General features: G+C 50.2%; 1 protein-coding gene across 2 annotated transcripts in view; it reads right to left on the bottom strand.

The window, feature by feature from the left end:
- Positions 1-17735, bottom strand: part of LOC110502629 (leucine-rich melanocyte differentiation-associated protein) — a 295662-nt gene that overhangs the window by 110166 nt on the left and 167761 nt on the right. The gene's annotated exons all lie outside the window — the stretch shown is intronic.

Raw genomic sequence — 17735 nt, 5'->3', positions numbered from 1 at the left:
GGTTGAGTGGATGGGTTTAGGTTGAGTGGATGGTTGAGTTTGAGCGAATGGTTGAGGGTTGAGTGGATGGGTTGAGGTTGAGTGGATGGGGTTAGGTTGAGTGGATGGGTTGAGGTTGAGTGGATGGGTTTAGGTTGAGTGGATTGGTTGAGGATTAAGTGAATGGGTTGAGGTTGAGTGAATGGGTTGAGGTTGAGTGGATGGGTTTAGGCTGAGTGGATGGTTGAGGGTTGAGTGGATGGGTTGAGGTTGATGTATGGGTTGAGGGTTGAGTGAATTGATTTAGGTTGAGTGGATGGTTGAGGGCTGAGTGGATGGTTGAGTGGATGGGTTGAGGTTGAGTGAATGGGTTGAGGGTTGAGTGGATGGTTGAGGACTGAGTGGATGGTTGAGGACTGAGTGGATAGTTGAGGATTGAGTGGATGAGTTGAGGTTGAGTGGATGGTTTAGGTTGAGTGGATGGTTGAGGGTTGAGTGGATGGGTTGAGGGTTGAGTGAATGGCTTTAGGTTGAGTGGATGGTCGAGGGCTGAGTGGATGGTTGAGTGGATGGGTTGAGGTTGAGTGAATGGGTTGAGGGTTGAGTGGATGGTTGAGGACTGGGTGGATGGTTGAGGATTGAGTGTATGAGTTGAGGTTGAGTGGATGGTTTAGGTTGAGTGGATGGCTTTATGCTGAGTGGATGGTTGAGGTTAAGTGGATGGGTTGAGGTTGAGTGGATGGGTTTAGGTTGAGTGAATGGGTTGAGGTGTAGTGGATGGTTGAGGTTGAGAGGATGGGTTGAGGGTTGAGTGGATGGGTTGAGGTTCAATGGATGAGTTTAGGTTGAGTGGATGGTTGAGGTTGAGAGGATGGGTTGAGGGCTGAGGGAATGGGTTGAGGGTTGAGTGGATGGGTGTAGGTTGAGTGAATGGTTTGAGGTTGAGTGGATGGTTGAGGTTGAGAGGATGGGTTGAGGGTTGAGTGGATGTGTTGAGGTTGAGTGGATGGGTTTAGGTTGAGTGGATGGTTGAGGGCTGAGTGGATGGGTTGAGGTTGATGTATGGGTTGAGGGTTGATGTATGGGTTTAGGTTGAGTGGATGGTTGAGGGCTGAGTGGATGGTTGAGGGCCGAGTGGATGGTTTAGGGTTGAGTGGATGGGTCGAGGGTTGAGTGGATGGGTCGAGGGTTGAGTGGATGGGTTGAGGGTTGAGTGAATGGGTTGAGGGTTGAGTGAATGGGTTGAGGTTGAGTGGATGGGTTGCGGGTTGAGTGGATGGGGTTGAGGGTTGAGTGGATGGGTTGAGGGTTGAGTGGATGTGATGAGTGTTGAGTGGATGGGGTTGAGTGGATGGGTTGAGTGAATGGGTTGAGGGTTGAGTGAATGGGTTGAGGGTTGAGTGGATGGTTGAGGACTGAGTGGATGGTTGAGGACTGAGTGGATGGATTTAGGTAGAGTGGATGGTTGAGGGCTGAGTGGATGGTTGAGGGTTGAGTGGATGGGTTGAGTTTGAATGAACGGGTTGAGGGTTGAGTGTATGTGTTGAGGTTGAGTGGATGGTTGAGGTTGAGAGGATGGGTTGAGGGCTGAGTGAATGGGTTGAGGGTTGAGTGGATGGGTTTAGGTTGAGTGAATGGTTTGAGGTTGAGTGGATGGTTGAGGTTGAGAGGATGGGTTGAGGGTTGAGTGGATGTGTTGAGGTTGAGTGGATGGGTTTAGGTTGAGTGGATGGTTGAGGGCTGAGTGGATGGGTTGAGGTTGATGTATGGGTTGAGGGTTGATGTATGGGTTTAGGTTGAGTGAATGGTTGAGGGCTGAGTGGATGGTTGAGGGCCGAGTGGATGGTTGAGGGTTGAGTAGATGGGTCGAGGGTTGAGTGGATGGGTTGAGGGTTGAGTGAATGGGTTGAGGGTTGAGTGAATGGGTTGAGGTTGAGTGAATGGGTTGAGGTTGAGTGGATGGGTTTAGGTTGAGTGCATGGTTGAGGTTGAGTGAATGGTTGAGGGTTGAGTGGATGGGTTGAGGTTGAGTGGATGGGTTGAGGATTGAGTGGATGGTTGAGGTTGAGTGAATGGGTTGAGGTTGAGTGGATGGGGTTAGGTTGAGAGGATGGTTGAGGTTGAGTGGATGGGTTTAGGCTGAGTGGATGGTTGAGGGTTGAATTAATGGGTTGAGGGTTGAGTGAATGGATTTAGGTTGAGTGGATGGTTGAGGGCTGAGTGGATGGTTGAGGGCTGAGTGGATGGTTGATGGTTGAGTGGATGGGTTGAGGTTGAATGAACGGGTTGAGGGTTGAGTGAATGGCTTTAGGTTGAGTGGATGGTTGAGGGCTGAGTGGATGGTTGAGTGGATGGGTTGAGGGTTGAGTGGATGGTTGAGGGCTGAGTGGATGGTTGAGGGCTGAGTGGATGGTTGAGGGTTGAATGGATGAGTTGAGGTTGAGTGGATGGTTTAGGTTGAGTGGATGGTTTAGGTTGAGTGGATGGCTTTATGCTGAGTGGATGGTTGAGGTTGAGTGGATGGGTTGAGGTTGAGTGGATGGGTTTAGGTTGAGTGAATGGGTTGAGGTTGAGTGGATGGTTGAGTTTGAGTGAATGGGTTGAGGTTGAGAGGATGGGTTGAGGGCTGAGTGAATGGGTTGAGGGTTGAGTGAATGGGTTGAGGTTGAGTGAATGGATTGAGGTTGAGTGGATGGGTTTAGGTTGAGTGGATGGTTGAGGTTGAGTGAATGGTTGAGGGTTGAGTGGATGGGTTGAGGTTGAGTGGATGGGTTTAGGTTGAGTGGATGGTTGAGGTTGAGCGAATGGTTGAGGGTTGAGTGGATGGGTTGAGGTTGAGTGGATGGGGTGAGGTTGAGTGGATGGGGTTAGGTTGAGTGGATGGGTTGAGGTTGAGTGGATGGGTTTAGGTTGAGTGGATTGGTTGAGGATTAAGTGAATGGGTTGAGGTTGAGTGAATGGGTTGAGGTTGAGTGGATGGGTTTAGGCTGAGTGGATGGTTGAGGGTTGAGTGGATGGGTTGAGGTTGATGTATGGGTTGAGGGTTGAGTGAATTGATTTAGGTTGAGTGGATGGTTGAGGGCTGAGTGGATGGTTGAGTGGATGGGTTGAGGTTGAGTGAATGGGTTGAGGGTTGAGTGGATGGATGAGGACTGAGTGGATGGTTGAGGACTGAGTGGATAGTTGAGGATTGAGTGAATGAGTTGAGGTTGAGTGGATGGTTTAGGTTGAGTGGATGGTTGAGGGTTGAGTGGATGGGTTGAGGGTTGAGTGAATGGCTTTAGGTTGAGTGGATGGTCGAGGGCTGAGTGGATGGTTGAGTGGATGGGTTGAGGGCTGAGTGAATGGGTTGAGGGTTGAGTGGATGGGTGTAGGTTGAGTGAATGGTTTGAGGTTGAGTGGATGGTTGAGGTTGAGAGGATGGGTTGAGGGTTGAGTGGATGTGTTGAGGTTGAGTGGATGGGTTTAGGTTGAGTGGATGGTTGAGGGCTGAGTGGATGGGTTGAGGTTGATGTATGGGTTGAGGGTTGATGTATGGGTTTAGGTTGAGTGGATGGTTGAGGGCTGAGTGGATGGTTGAGGGCCGAGTGGATGGTTGAGGGTTGAGTGGATGGGTTGAGGGTTGAGTGAATGGGTTGAGGGTTGAGTGAATGGGTTGAGGTTGAGTGGATGGGTTGCGGGTTGAGTGGATGGGGTTGAGGGTTGAGTGGATGGGTTGAGGGTTGAGTGGATGGGATGAGTGTTGAGTGGATGGGGTTGAGTGGATGGGTTGATTGAATGGGTTGAGGGTTGAGTGAATGGGTTGAGGATTGAGTGAATGGGTTGAGGGTTGAGTGGATGGTTGAGGCTTGAGTGGATGAGTTGAGGTTGAGTGGATGGTTTAGGTTGAGTGGATGGTTGAGGGTTGAGTGGATGGGTTGAGGGTTGAGTGAATGGCTTTAGGTTGAGTGGATGGTCGAGGGCTGAGTGGATGGTTGAGTGGATGGGTTGAGGGCTGAGTGAATGGGTTGAGGGTTGAGTGGATGGGTGTAGGTTGAGTGAATGGTTTGAGGTTGAGTGGATGGTTGAGGTTGAGAGGATGGGTTGAGGGTTGAGTGGATGTGTTGAGGTTGAGTGGATGGGTTTAGGTTGAGTGGATGGTTGAGGGCTGAGTGGATGGGTTGAGGTTGATGTATGGGTTGAGGGTTGATGTATGGGTTTAGGTTGAGTGGATGGTTGAGGGCTGAGTGGATGGTTGAGGGCCGAGTGGATGGTTGAGGGTTGAGTGGATGGGTTGAGGGTTGAGTGAATGGGTTGAGGGTTGAGTGAATGGGTTGAGGTTGAGTGGATGGATTGCGGGTTGAGTGGATGGGGTTGAGGGTTGAGTGGATGGGTTGAGGGTTGAGTGGATGGGATGAGTGTTGAGTGGATGGGTTGAGTGAATGGGTTGAGGGTTGAGTGAATGGGTTGAGGCATGAGTGAATGGGTTGAAGGTTGAGTGGATGGTTGAGGACTGAGTGGATGGTTGAGGACTGAGTGGATGGATTTAGGTAGAGTGGATGGTTGAGGGCTGAGTGGATGGTTGAGGGTTGAGTGGATGGGTTGAGGTTGAATGAACGGGTTGAGGGTTGAGTATATGTGTTGAGGTTGAGTGGATGGTTTAGGTTGAGTGGATGGCTTTATGCTGAGTGGATGGTTGAGGTTGAGTGGATGGGTTGAGGTTGAGTGGATGGGTTTAGGTTGAGTGAATGGGTTGAGGTTGAGTGGATGGTTGAGGTTGAGAGGATGGGTTGAGGGCTGAGTGAATGGGTTGAGGGTTGAGTGGATGGGTTTAGGTTGAGTGAATGGTTTGAGGTTGAGTGGATGGTTGAGGTTGAGAGGATGGGTTGAGGGTTGAGTGGATGTGTTGAGGTTGAGTGGATGGGTTTAGGTTGAGTGGATGGTTGAGGGCTGAGTGGATGGGTTGAGGTTGATGTATGGGTTGAGGGTTGATGTATGGGTTTAGGTTGAGTGGATGGTTGAGGGCTGAGTGGATGGTTGAGGGCCGAGTGGATGGTTGAGGGTTGAGTGGATGGGTCGAGGGTTGAGTGGATGGGTTGAGGGTTCAGTGAATGGGTTGAGGGTTGAGTGAATGGGTTGAGGTTGAGTGAATGGGTTGAGGTTGAGTGGATGGGTTTAGGTTGAGTGCATGGTTGAGGTTGAGTGAATGGTTGAGGGTTGAGTGGATGGGTTGAGGTTGAGTGGATGGGTTGAGGATTGAGTGGATGGTTGAGGTTGAGTGAATGGGTTGAGGTTGAGTGGATGGGGTTAGGTTGAGAGGATGGTTGAGGTTGAGTGGATGGGTTTAGGCTGAGTGGATGGTTGAGGGTTGAATGGATGGGTTGAGGTTGAATTAATGGGTTGAGGGTTGAGTGAATGGATTTAGGTTGAGTGGATGGTTGAGGGCTGAGTGGATGGTTGAGGGTTGAGTGGATGGGTTGAGGTTGAATGAACGGGTTGAGGGTTGAGTGAATGGCTTTAGGTTGAGTGGATGGTTGAGGGCTGAGTGGATGGTTGAGGGCTGAGTGGATGGTTGAGTGGATGGGTTGAGGTTTGAGTGGATGGGTTGAGGTTTGAGTGGATGGGTTGAGGGTTGAGTGGATGGGTTGAGGTTGAGTGGATGGGTTGAGGTTGAGTGGATGGTTCAGGGTGGAGTGGATGGTTGAGGGTTGAGTGGATGGGTTGAGGGTTGAGTTGATGGGTTGAGGTTGAGTCAATGTGTTGAGGGTTGAGTGAATGAGTTGAGGTTGAGGTTGAGTGGATGGGTTTAGGTTAAGTGGATGGGTTGAGGGTTGAGTGGATGGGTTGAGGGTTGAGTGGATGGGTTGAGGGTTGAGTGGATGGTTGAGTGAATGGGTTGAGGTTTGAGTGGATGTGTTGAGCGTTGAGTAGATGGGTTTAGGTTGAGTGAAAGGGTTGAGGTTGAGTGGATGGTTGAGGTTGAGAGGATGTGTTGAGGGTTGAGTGGATGGGTTGAGGTTGAGTGGATGGGTTTAGGTTGAGTGGATGGTTGAGGGCTGAGTGGATGGGTTGAGGTTGAGTGAATGGGTTGAGGGTTGATGTATGGGTTTAGGTTGAGTGGATGGTTGAGGGCTGAGTGGATGGTTGAGGGCTGAGTGGATGGTTGAGTGGATGCGTTTAGGTTGAGTGGATTGGTTGAGGATTAAGTGAATGGGTTGAGTGAATGGGTTGAGGTTGAGTGGATGGGTTTAGGCTGAGTGGATGGTTGAGCGTTGAGTGGATGGGTTGAGGTTGAATGAATGGGTTGAGGGTTGAAGGTTGAGTGAATGGATTTAGGTTGAGTGGATGGTTGAGGGCTGAGTGGATGGTTGAGGGTTGAGTGGACGGGTTGAGGTTGAATGAACGGGTTGAGGGTTGAGTGAATGGATTTAGGTTGAGTAGATGGTTGAGGGCTGAGTGGATGGTTGAGGGCTGAGTGGATGGTTGAGGGATGGGTTGAGGGTTGAGTGGATGGGTTGAGGTTTGAGTGGATGGGTTGAGGGTTGAGTGGATGGGTTGAGGTTGAGTGGATGTGTTTAGGTTGAGTGGATGGTTCAGGGTGGAGTGGATGGTTAAGGGTTGAGTGGATGGGTTGAGGGCTGAGTGGATGGGTTGAGTTGATGGGTTGAGGTTGAGTGAATGTGTTGAAGGGCTGAGTGAATGGGTTGAGGTTGAGTGGATGGGTTTAGGTTGAGTGGATGGGTTAAGGGTTGAGTGGATGGGTTGAGGGTTGAGTGAATGGGTTGAGGGTTGAGTGGATGGGTTGAGGGTTGAGTGGATGTGTTGAGCGTTGAGTAGATGTGTTGATGGCTGAGTGGATGGTTGAGTGAATGGGTTGAGGGTTGAGTGGATGGGGTTGAGGGTTGAGTGGATGGGTTGAGTGAATGGGTTGAGGTTGAGTGGATGGTTGAGGTTGAGAGGATGGGTTGAGGGTTGACTGGATGGGGTTGAGGGTTGAGTGGATGGGTTGAGGGTTGAGTGAATGGGTTGAGGGTTGAGTGAATGGGTTGAGGGTTGAGTGAATGGGTTGATGGTTGAGTGAATTGGTTGAGGTTGAGTGGATGGGTTTAGGTTGAGGGGATGGTTGAGGGCTGAGTGGATGGGTTGAGGGCTGAGTGGATGGGTTGAGGTTGAGTGAATGGGTTGAGGGTTGATGTATGGGTTTAGGTTGAGTGGAAGGTTTAGGTTGAGTGGATGGTTTAGGTTGAGTGGATAGCTTTATGCTGAGTGGATGGTTGAGGTTGAGGTTGAGTGGATGGGTTGAGGTTGAGTGGATGGGTTTAGGTTGAGTGAATGGGTTGAGGTTGAGTGGATGGTTGAGGTTGAGAGGATGGGTTGAGGGTTAAGTGGATGGGTCGAGGGTTGAGTGGATGGGTTGAGGGTTGAGTGAATGGGTTGAGGTTGAGTGGATGGGTTGAGTGGATGTGTTGAGGTTGAGTGGATGGGTTAAGGTTGAGTGGATGGTTGAGGTTGAGTGGATGGGTTGAGGGTTGAGTGGATGGGTTGAGTGAATGGGTTGAGGGTTGAGTGAATGGGTTGAGGGCTGAGTGAATGGGTTGAGTGGATGGGTGGATGGTTGAGTGAATGGGCTGAGGTTGAGTGGATGGTTGAGGTTGAGTGGATGGTTGAGGTTGAGTGGATGGGTTGAGGTTGAGTGGATGGGTTGAGGTTGATTTGATGGTTGAGGTTGAGTGGATGGGTTTAGGTTGAATGGTTGGGTTGAGGATTAAGTGAATGGGCTGAAGGTTGAGTGGATGGGTTGAGGGTTTAGTGGATGGGTTGAGTGGATGGGTTGATGTTGAGTGAATGGGTTGAAGGTTGAGTGGATGGTTGAGTGAATGGGTTGAGGGTTGAGTGGATGGGTTGAGTGGATGGGTTGAGTTTGAGTGGATGGGTTTAGGTTGAGTGGATGGGTTGAGGGTTAAGTGGATGGGTTGAGGGTTGAGTGGATGGGTTGAGGGTTAAGTGGATGGGTTGAGGGTTGAGTGGATGGGTTGAGCGTTTAGTAGATGGGTTGATGGTTGAGTGGATGGGTTGAGTGGATGGGTTGAGGGTTGAGTGGATGGATTGAGGTTTGAGTGGATGGTTGAGTGAATGGGTTGAGGGTTGAGTGGATGTGTTGAGGGTTGAGTGGATGGGTTGAGGTTGAGTGAATGGGTTGAGGTTGAGTGGATGGGTTTAGGTTGAGTGGATGGTTGAGGTTGAGTGAATGGTTTGAGGTTGAGTGGATGGTTGAGTGGATGGGTTGAGGGTTGAGTGGATGGGTTCAGGGTTGAGTGAATGGGTTGATGTTGAGTGAATGGGTTGAAGGTTGAGTGGATGGTTGAGTGAATGGGTTGAGGGTTGAGTGGATGGGTTGAGTAGATGGTAGAGTGGATGGGTTGAGGTTGAGTGGATGGGTTGAGGGTTGAGTGGATGGATTGAGTGGATGGGTTGAGGTTGAGTGAATGGGTTGAGGTTTATTGGATGGTTTAGGTTGAGTGGATGGTTGAGGGTTGAGTGGATGGGTTGAGGGTTGAGTGGATGGGTTGAGGTTGAGTTGATGGTTGAGGTTGAGTGAATGGGTTGAGGTTGAGTGGATGGGTTGAGGGTTTAGTGGATGGGTTTAGTGGATGGGTTGATGTTGAGTGAATGGGTTGAAGGTTGAGTGGATGGTTGAGTGAATGGGTTGAGGGTTGAGTGGATGGGTTGAGCGTTGAGTAGATGGGTTGATGGTTGAGTGGATGGGTTGAGTGGATGGGTTGAGGGTTGAGTGGATGGATTGAGGTTTGAGTGGATGGTTGAGTGAATGGGTTGAGGGTTGAGTGGATGTGTTGAGCGTTGAGTAGATGGGTTGATGGTTGAGTGGATGGGTTGAGGGTTGAGTGGATGGGTTGAGGGTTGAGTGGATGATTTGAGTGGATGGGTTGAGGGTTGAGTGAATGGGTTGAGGTGGAGTGGATGGGTTTAGGTTGAGATGATGGTTGAGGGCTGAGTGGATGGTTGAGTGGATGGGTTGAGGGTTGACTGGATGGGTTGAGGGTTGAGTGGATGTGTTTAGGTTGAGTGGATGGTTCAGGGTGGAGTGGATGGTTAAGGGTTGAGTGGATGGGTTGAGGGCTGAGTGGATGGGTTGAGAGTTGAGTGGATGGGTTGAGGGTTGAGTGGATGTGTTGAGCGTTGAGTAGATGGGTTGATGGCTAAGTGGATGGTTGAGTGAATGGGTTGAGGGTTGAGTGGATGGGGTTGAGGGTTGAGTGGATGGGTTGAGTGAATGGGTTGAGGTTGAGTGGATGGTTGAGGTTGAGAGGATGGGTTGAGGGTTGACTGGATGGGGTTGAGGGTTGAGTGGATGGGTTGAGGGCTGAGTGAATGGGTTGAGGGTTGAGAGAATGGGTTGAGGGTTGAGTGAATGGGTTGATGGTTGAGTGAATTGGTTGAGGTTGAGGGGATGGTTGAGGGCTGAGTGGATGGGTTGAGGTTGAGTGAATGGGTTGAGGGTTGATGTATGGGTTTAGGTTGAGTGGATGGTTTAGGTTGAGTGGATGGCTTTATGCTGAGTGGATGGTTGAGGTTGAGGTTGAGTGGATGGGTTGAGGTTGAGTGGATGGGTTTAGGTTGAGTGAATGGGTTGAGGTTGAGTGGATGGTTGAGGTTGAGAGGATGGGTTGAGGGTTAAGTGGATGGGTCGAGGGTTAAGTGGATGGGTCGAGGGTTGAGTGCATGGGTTGAGGGTTGAGTGAATGGGTTGAGGGTTGAGTGAATGGGTTGAGGTTGAGTGGATGGTTGAGGTTGAGTGAATGTTTGAGGGTTGAGTGGATGTGTTGAGGTTATGTGGATGGGTTTAGGTTGAGTGGATGATTGAGGTTGAGTGGATGGGTTGAGGGTTGAGTGGAAGGTTGAGTGAATGGGTTGAGGGTTGAGTGGATGTGTATAGCGTTGAGTAGATGGGTTGATGGTTGAGTGGATGGGTTGAGGTTGAGTGGATGGGTTGAGGGTTGAGTGGATGGGTTGAGTGAATGGGTTGAGGTTGAGTGAATGGGTTGAGGTTGAGTGAATGGATTGAGGTTGAGTGGATGGGTTTAGGTTGAGTGCATGGTTGAGGTTGAGTGAATGGTTGAGGGTTGAGTGGATGGGTTGAGGATTGAGTGGATGGTTGAGGTTGAGTGAATGGGTTGAGGTTGAGTGGATGGGGTTAGGTTGAGAGGATGGTTGAGGTTGAGTGGATGGGTTTAGGCTGAGTGGATGGTTGAGGGTTGAATGGATGGGTTTTAGGTTGAATTAATGGGTTGAGGGTTGAGTGAATGGATTTAGGTTGAGTGGATGGTTGAGGGCTGAGTGGATGGTTGAGGGTTGAGTGGATGGGTTGAGGTTGAATGAACGGGTTGAGGGTTGAGTGAATGGCTTTAGGTTGAGTGGATGGTTGAGGGCTGAGTGGATGGTTGAGTGGATGGGTTGAGGGTTGAGTGGATGGGTTGAGGTTTGAGTGGATGGGTTGAGGGTTGAGTGGATGGGTTGAGGTTGAGTGGATGGGTTGAGGTTGAGTGGATGGTTCAGGGTGGAGTGGATGGTTGAGGGTTGAGTGGATGGGTTGAGGGTTGAGTGGATGGGTTGAGGGTTGAGTGGATGGTTGAGTGATTGGGTTGAGGGTTGAGTGGATGTGTTGAGCGTTGAGTAGATGGGTTGATGGTTGAGTGGATGGGTTGAGTTGATGGGTTGAGGTTGAATGAATGTGTTGAGGGTTGAGTGAATGGGTTGAGGTTGAGTGGATGGGTTTAGGTTGAGTGAAAGGGTTGAGATTGAGTGGATGGTTGAGGTTGAGAGGATGTGTTGAGGGTTGAGTGGATGGGTTTAGGTTGAGTGGATGGTTGAGGGCTGAGTGGATGGGTTGAGGTTGAGTGAATGGGTTGAGGGTTGATGTATGGGTTTAGGTTGAGTGGATGGTTGAGGGCTGAGTGGATGGTTGAGGGCTGAGTGGATGGTTGAGTGGATGGGTTTAGGTTGAGTGGATTGGTTGAGGATTAAGTGAATGGGTTGAGGTTGAGTGAATGGGTTGAGGTTGAGTGGATGGGTTTAGGCTGAGTGGATGGTTGAGCGTTGAGTGGATGGGTTGAGGTTGAATGAATGGGTTGAGGGTTGAAGGTTGAGTGAATGGATTTAGGTTGAGTGGATGGTTGAGGGCTGAGTGGATGGTTGAGGGTTGAGTGGATGGGTTGAGGTTGAATGAACAGGTTGAGGGTTGAGTGAATGGATTTAGGTTGAGTGGATGGTTGAGGGCTGAGTGGATGGTTGAGGGCTGAGTGGATGGTTGAGGGATGGGTTGAGGGTTGAGTGGATGGGTTGAGGTTTGAGTGGATGGGTTGAGGGTTGAGTGGATGGGTTGAGGTTGAGTGGATGGGTTTAGGTTGAGTGGATAGTTCAGGGTGGAGTGGATGGTTAAGGGTTGAGTGGATGGGTTGAGGGCTGAGTGGATGGGTTGAGTTGATGGGTTGAGGTTGAGTGAATGGGTTTAGGTTGAGTGGATGGGTTAAGGGTTGAGTGGATGGGTTGAGGGTTGAGTGAATGGGTAGAGGGTTGAGTGGATGGGTTGAGGGTTGAGTGGATGTGTTGAGCGTTGAGTAAATGGGTTGATGGCTGAGTGGATGGTTGAGTGAATGGGTTGAGGGTTGAGTGGATGGGTTGAGTGAATGGGTTGAGGTTGAGTGGATGGTTGAGGTTGAGAGGATGGGTTGAGGGTTGACTGGATGGGGTTGAGGGTTGAGTGGATGGGGTTGAGGGTTGAGTGAATGGGTTGAGGGTAGAGTGAATGGGTTGAGGGTTGAGTGAATGGGTTGAGGGTTGATGTATGGGTTTAGGTTGAGTGGATGGTTTAGGTTGAGTGGATGGTTTAGGTTGAGTGGATGGCTTTATGCTGAGTGGATGGTTGAGTTTGAGGTTGAGTGGATGGGTTGAGGTTGAGTGGATGGGTTTAGGTTGAGTGAATGGGTTGAGGTTGAGTGGATGGTTGAGGTTGAGAGGATGGGTTGAGGGTTAAGTGGATGGGTCGAGGGTTGAGTGGATGGGTTGAGGGTTGAGTGAATGGGTTGAGGTTGAGTGGATGGTTGAGGGTTGAGTGGATGGTTGAGGGTTGAGTGGATGTGTTGAGGTTGAGTGGATGGGTTTAGGTTGAGTGGATGGTTGAGGTTGAGTGGATGGGTTGAGGGTTGAGTGGATGGTTGAGTGAATAGGTTGAGGGTTGAGTGGATGTGTTGAGCGTTGAGTAGATGGGTTGATGGTTGAGTGGATGGGTTGAGGTTGAGTGGATGGGTTGAGGGTTGAGTGGATGGGTTGAGTGAATGGGTTGAGGGTTGAGTGAATGGGTTGAGGGCTGAGTGAATGGGTTGAGGGTTGAGTGGATGGGTGGATGGTTGAGTGAATGGGCTGAGGTTGAGTGGATGGTTGAGGTTGAGTGGATGGGTTGAGGTTGAGTGGATGGGTTGAGGTTGAGTTGATGGTTGAGGTTGAGTGGATGGGTTTAGGTTGAATGGTTGGGTTGAGGATTAAGTGAATGGGTTGAAGGTTGAGTGGGTGGGTTGAGGGTTTAGTGGATGGGTTGAGTGGATGGGTTGATGTTGAGTGAATGGGTTGAAGGTTGAGTGGATGGTTGAGTGAATGGGTTGAGGGTTGAGTGGATGGGTTGAGTGGATGGGTTGAGTTTGAGTGGATGGGTTTAGGTTGAGTGGATGGGTTGAGGGTTAAGTGGATGGGTTGAGGGTTGAGTGGATGGGTTGAGGGTTAAGTGGATGGGTTGAGGGTTGAGTGGATGGGTTGAGCGTTGAGTAGATGGGTTGATGGTTGAGTGGATGGGTTGAGTGGATGGGTTGAGGGTTGAGTGGATGGATTGAGGTTTGAGTGGATGGTTGAGTGAAGGGGTTGAGGGTTGAGTGGATGTGTTGAGGGTTGAGTGGATGGGTTGAGGTTGAGTGAATGGGTTGAGGTTGAGTGGATGGGTTTAGGTTGAGTGGATGGTTGAGGTTGAGTGAATGGTTTGAGGTTGAGTGGATGGTTGAGTGGATGGGTTGAGGGTTGAGTGGATGGGTTGATGTTGAGTGAATGGGTTGAAGGTTGAGTGGATGGTTGAGTGAATGGGTTGAGGGTTGAGTGGATGGGTTGAGTAGATGGTAGAGTGGATGGGTTGAGGTTGAGTGGATGGGTTGAGGATTGAGTGGATGGATTGAGTGGATGGGTTGAGGTTGAGTGAATGGGTTGAGGTTTATTGGATGGTTTAGGTTGAGTGGATGGTTGAGGGTTGAGTGGATGGGTTGAGGGTTGAGTGGATGGGTTGAGGTTGAGTGGATGGTTGAGGTTGAGTAGATGGGTTTAGGTTGAGTGGTTGGGTTGAGGATTAAGGGAATGGGTTAAGGTTGAGTGAATGGGATGAGGGTTGAGGTTGAGTGGATGGGTTTAGGCTGAGTGGATGGTTGAGGGTTGAGTGCATGGGTTGAGGGTTGAGTGCAAGGGGTGAGGTTGAGTGGATGGGTTTAGGTTGAGTGGATGGTTCAGGGTGGAGTGGATGGTTGAGTGGATGGGTTGAGGGTTGAGTGGATGGGTTGAGTTGATGGGTTGAGGTTGAGTGAATGTGTTGAGGGTTGAGTGAATGGGTTGAGGTTGAGTGGATGGTTGAGAGGATGGGTTGAGTGGATTGGTTGAGGGTTGAGTGGATGGGTTGAGGGTTGAGTGGATGGGTTGAGGGTTGAGTGGGTGGGTTGAGGTTGAGTGGATGGGTTGAGGGTTTAGTTGATGGGTTGAGGGTTGAGTGGATGGGTTGATGTTGAGTGAATGGGTTGAAGGTTGAGTGGATGGTTGAGTGAATGGGTTGAGTGGATGGGTTGAGGGTTGAGTGGATGGGTTGAGGTTGCGTGGATGGGTTGAGGTTGAGTGAATGGGTTGAGGTTGAGTGGATTGGTTTAGGTTGAGTTGATGGTTGAGGTTGAGTGAATGGGTTGAGGTTGAGTGGATGGGTTGAGGGTTTAGTGGATGGGTTGAGGGTTTAGTGGATGGGTTGAGTGGATGGGTTGATGTTGAGTGAATGGGTTGAAGGTTGAGTGGATGGTTGAGTGAATGGGTTGAGGGTTGAGTGGATGGGTTGAGTGTTGAGTAGATGGGTTGATGGTTGAGTGGATGGGTTGAGTGGATGGGTTGAGGGTTGAGTGGATGGATTGAGGTTTGAGTGGATGGTTGAGTGAATGGGTTGAGGGTTGAGTGGATGTGTTGAGCGTTGAGTAGATGGGTTGATGGTTGAGTGGATGGGTTGAGGGTTGAGTGGATGGGTTGAGGGTTGAGTGGATGGTTTGAGTGGATGGGTTGAGGTGGAGTGGATGGGTTTAGGTTGAGATGATGGTTGAGGGCTGAGTGGATGGTTGAGTGGATGGGTTGAGGGTTGACTGGATGGGTTGAGGGTTGAGTGGATGTGTTTAGGTTGAGTGGATGGTTCAGGGTGGAGTGGATGGTTAAGGGTTGAGTGGATGGGTTGAGGGCTGAGTGGATGGGTTGAGTTGATGGGTTGAGGTTGAGTGAATGTGTTGAAGGGCTGAGTGAATGGGTTGAGGTTGAGTGGATGGGTTTAGGTTGAGTGGATGGGTTAAGGGTTGAGTGGATGGGTTGAGGGTTGAGTGAATGGGTTGAGGGTTGAGTGGATGGGTTGAGGGTTGAGTGGATGTGTTGAGCGTTGAGTAGATGGGTTGATGGCTGAGTGGATGGTTGAGTGAATGGGTTGAGGGTTGAGTGGATGGGGTTGAGGGTTGAGTGGATGGGTTGAGTGAATGGGTTGAGGTTGAGTGGATGGTTGAGGTTGAGAGGATGGGTTGAGGGTTGACTGGATGGGGTTGAGGGTTGAGTGGATGGGTTGAGGTTGAGTGAATGGGTTGAGGGTTGAGTGAATGGGTTGAGGGTTGAGTGAATGGGTTGATGGTTGAGTGAATTGGTTGAGGTTGAGTGGATGGGTTGAGGGTTGATGTATGGGTTTAGGTTGAGTGGATGGTTTAGGTTGAGTGGATGGCTTAGGTTGAGTGGATGGCTTTATGCTGAGTGGATGGCTTTATGCTGAGTGGATGGTTGAGGTTGAGGTTGAGTGGATGGGTTGAGGTTGAGTGGATGGGTTTAGGTTGAGCGAATGGGTTGAGGTTGAGTGGATGGTTGAGGTTGAGAGGATGGGTTGAGGGTTAAGTGGATGGGTCGAGGGTTGAGTGGATGGGTTGAGGGTTGAGTGAATGGGTTGAGGGTTGAGTGAATTGGTTGAGGTTGAGTGGATGGGTTGAGGGTTGATGTATGGGTTTAGGTTGAGTGGATGGTTTAGGTTGAGTGGATGGTTTAGGTTGAGTGGATGGCTTTATGCTGAGTGGATGGTTGAGGTTGAGGTTGAGTGGATGGTTGAGGGTTGAGTAGATGTGTTGAGGTTGAGTGGATGGGTTTAGGTTGAGTGGATGGTTGAGGTTAAGTGGATGGGTTGAGGGTTGAGTGGATGGTTGAGTGAATGGGTTGAGGGTTGAGTGGATGTGTTGAGCGTTGAGTAGATGGGTTGATGGTTGAGTGGATGGGTTGAGGTTGAGTGGATGTGTTGAGGGTTGAGTGGATGGGTTGAGTGAATGGGTTGAGGGTTGAGTGAATGGGTTGAGGGCTGAGTGAATGGGTTGAGGGTTGAGTGGATGGGTGGATGGTTGAGTGAATGGGCTGAGGTTGAGTGGATGGTTGAGGTTGAGTGGATGGGTTGAGGTTGAGTGGATGGGTTGAGGTTGAGTTGATGGTTGAGGTTGAGTGGATGGGTTTAGGTTGAGTGGTTGGGTTGAGGATTAAGTGAATGGGTTGAAGGTTGAGTGGATGGGTTGAGGGTTTAGTGGATGGGTTGAGTGGATGGGTTGATGTTGAGTGAATGGGTTGAAGGTTGAGTGGATGGTTGAGTGAATGGGTTGAGGGTTGAGTGGATGGGTTGAGTGGATGGGTTGAGTTTGAGTGGATGGGTTTAGGTTGAGTGGATGGGTTGAGGGTTAAGTGGATGGGTTGAGGGTAAAGTGGATGGGTTGAGGGTTGAGTGGATGGGTTGAGGGTTAAGTGGATGGGTTGAGGGTTGAGTGGATGGGTTGAGCGTTGAGTAGATGGGTTGATGGTTGAGTGGATGGGTTGAGGGTTGAGTGGATGGATTGAGGTTTGAGTGGATGGTTGAGTGAATGGGTTGAGGGTTGAGTAGATGTGTTGAGAGTTGAGTTGAGTAGATGGGTTGAGGTTGAGTGAATGGGTTGAGGTTGAGTGGATGGGTTTAGGTTGAGTGGATGGTTGAGGTTGAGTGAATGGGTTGATGTTGAGTGAATGGGTTGAAGGTTGAGTGGATGGTTGAGTGAATGGGTTGAGGGTTGAGTGGATGGGTTGAGTAGATGGTTGAGTGGATGGGTTGAGGTTGAGTGGATGGGTTGAGGGTTGAGTGGATGGGTTGAGGTTGAGTGAATGGGTTGAGGTTTATTGGATGGTTTAGGTTGAGTGGATGGTTGAGGTTTGAGTGGATGGGTTGAGGGTTGAGTGGATGGGTTGAGGTTGAGTGGATGGGTTGAGGTTGATTGAATGGGTTGAGGTTGAGTGGATGGGTTTAAGTTGAGTGGATGGTTGAGGTTGAGTGGATGGGTTTAGGTTGAGTGGTTGGGTTGAGGATTAAGGGAATGGGTTAAGGTTGAGTGAATGGGATGAGGGTTGAGGTTGAGTGGATGGGTTTAGGCTGAGTGGATGGTTGAGGGTTGAGTGCATGGGTTGAGGGTTGAGTGCATGGGTTGAGGTTGAGTGGATGGTTCAGGGTGGAGTGGATGGTTGAGTGGATGGGTTGAGGGTTGAGAGGATGGGTTGAGTTGATGGATTGAGGTTGAGTGAATGAGTTGATGGGTTGAGGTTGAGTGAATGTGTTGAGGGTTGAGTGAATGGGTTGAGGTTGAGTGGATGGTTGAGAGGATGGGTTGAGTGGATTGGTTGAGGGTTGAGTGGATGGGTTGAGGGTTGAGTGGATGGGTTGAGGGTTGAGTGGGTGGGTTGAGGTTGAGTGGATGGGTTGAGGGTTTAGTTGATGGGTTGAGGGTTGAGTGGATGGGTTGATGTTGAGTGAATGGGTTGAAGGTTGAGTGGATGGTTGAGTGGATGGGTTGAGGGTTGAGTGGATGGGTTGAGGTTGAGTGGATGGGTTGCGGTTGAGTGAATGGGTTGAGGTTGAGTGGATTGGTTTAGGTTGAGTGGATGGTTGAGGTTGAGTGAATGGGTTGAGGTTGAGTGGATGGGTTGAGGGTTTAGTGGATGGGTTGAGTGGATGGGTTGATGTTGAGTGAATGGGTTGAAGGTTGAGTGGATGGTTGAGTGAATGGGTTGAGGGTTGAGTGGATGGGTTGAGCGTTGAGTAGATGGGTTGATGGTTGAGTGGATGGGTTGAGTGGATGGGTTGAGGGTTGAGTGGATGGATTGAGGTTTGAGTGGATGGTTGAGTGAATGGGTTGAGGGTTGAGTGGATGTGTTGAGCGTTGAGTAGATGGGTTGATGGTTGAGTGGATGGGTTGAGGGTTGAGTGGATGGGTTGAGGGTTGAGTGGATGGTTTGAGTGGATGGGTTGAGGGTTGAGTGAATGGGTTGAGGTGGAGTGGATGGGTTTAGGTTGAGAGGATGGTTGAGGGCTGAGTGGATGGTTGAGTGGATGGGTTGAGGGTTGACTGGATGGGTTGAGGGTTGACTGGATGGGTTGAGGGTTGAGTGGATGG

The sequence above is a fragment of the Oncorhynchus mykiss genome, chromosome 23 (assembly GCF_013265735.2).
Source record: "Oncorhynchus mykiss isolate Arlee chromosome 23, USDA_OmykA_1.1, whole genome shotgun sequence".
Classification (NCBI taxonomy): Eukaryota; Metazoa; Chordata; class Actinopteri; order Salmoniformes; family Salmonidae; genus Oncorhynchus; species Oncorhynchus mykiss.
This window is presented reverse-complemented; position numbering and strand designations above follow the sequence as displayed.